Source organism: Plectropomus leopardus, chromosome 16 (assembly GCF_008729295.1).
Source record: "Plectropomus leopardus isolate mb chromosome 16, YSFRI_Pleo_2.0, whole genome shotgun sequence".
NCBI lineage: Eukaryota > Metazoa > Chordata > Actinopteri > Perciformes > Serranidae > Plectropomus > Plectropomus leopardus.
In genome coordinates, this window is record NC_056478.1 from 11,217,457 (window position 1) to 11,219,287 (window position 1,831).

Below are 1,831 nucleotides of genomic sequence, written 5' to 3' on the forward strand. Positions count from 1 at the left end.
TGCTAAAGTGTTTACTTGTTATTTTACTGTCGGACACTCGCCTTCCAAACACCCAAAAAACACAGAAACCGACTGCAGAAATCCCACAGAAAATAAGAACTAATAGATAGATTGAAGTGTAATTATAATATCAAACCACAAGGTGACTCCCCATCCTGCTTTTTTTTTTTTTTTTTTTTTTTAAAGCAGCAGCTCTCCCAGCTAAAGTCTGCAGGGAGTTTTGGTGTTTCTGTGGACTGTGATGTTGTGTTGAGTGGTTGGATGTGGAGGCTTGGGATGAGGGTCAGAGGGGAGCATGAGAGGGGCTCTGGCACCCCGCTACGGTCTAACAGAGAGAGTGTATTGTTCTCTGACCCAAATTTCTTGACCTGGAACTGCAGAATAAAGGTCAGCATGAATGGGACGCAGCAACATGTCTTCACTCTCCGCTGCCTCACACTCGCTGGTCAGACCATGACATCATCCAACTGTCAAACAACATTTTCTGACAATTAGCCCCTCTGAGAAGATGAAGGCCTCAAACTGTAAACAGCAGTGTCACATATCGGGTCTCAGTTTATAATAGATAACCATAATGATTCATCTGGCTTGTGTTGAATAGTTTTTGGCTGCAGCTGCCTGGTTATTGTAAAAACTTCCAAAGAGAGACTCAGTCTGATCCAAATCCAACACTGTCATCCTTGGCATCTCGCCTGATGTCAGATCAGACATTAAATAGAGTTATTTATAAAGGATTCTGCCTCTAACTGCAAAAAAAAACCAACCAAAAACAAATTAGTCTCCTGGTTAAACCCGAACAATGAATATAGATTTCATACTTACTATTTTAAATAAAGATAAGCATTTCTTTATTTCAAATAAGAATAAAGAAATACTTAGAAAATAATCCATGTATACTTAATATTAAAAGAAAAAATAGCAGCACGCAAAACTCCAAAAATCTTCAACAAAATATAGTTAGCTGCCTGTCAGTGTAGCTTCATACTCCACCTTTGTCTCATCTGTCTTGTCCTTTTTTTGGTGTTTTTTTTTCCCTCGTCAGCTGCCTGTCTCGCTTCTTTTTTGGCCTAAACCAACCAAGTAAACCTCACTTTTATCTGTCTCACTCTGCTTTTGAGTTTCTCCTTTTGAGTCGTATCCTTACTCACTCAAACCACCTTTAAATGTGACATAAAGACACTCTGATGTTGCCGTCTTTGGCCAGCGTGCTCATCAGCATCTCACACACATCCAGAGCCATCATCACATTTTCGGGTGTGTCTTGGCGAGATCACTTGTCATTTTTCTGCACTCATGAGCTGCGTAGAAGAGGAGGAGGAGGAGGAGGAGGAGAAAGAGGGAGGCAGATAAATCTCATTCTCTTTTTCATCATGCTGACTTCATTCCTCACAGCCCTTCCCTTTGATGAGACAGGGGAGCAAACCTGGGTGGAGTCGGGGAGATTTACGGCCGCCAGAAGTGTGCAGGCCGTTAAAGCTCAGCGTTCCTGCTAATGAACAGCCAGTGCAATCACACGGAGAGGAATACAGTATGTACAGAGCTCATCGATCCGGCGTCATCCTTAGGGACGTGTACGCTGTAGTCTGACCCTGTCATGTGAAAGGACAACAAGATTCATCTTTATTTTCTAATCAGAGCTCGTGTTGGATTACAGATTACGTGGCGCTGTCTGTCTGAGCTCACGTGTTTTTGTGTTTTTAGAAAGCTGAAATTCAACAGATTGAAATGACAAGATCAGAGTTTGGAAGTCATCTGCAAAATAACAACAAAACCTCTCCTGCATGTGTGTGAATGAACACATCATGCCACCCCCTCAAACACACACACACAC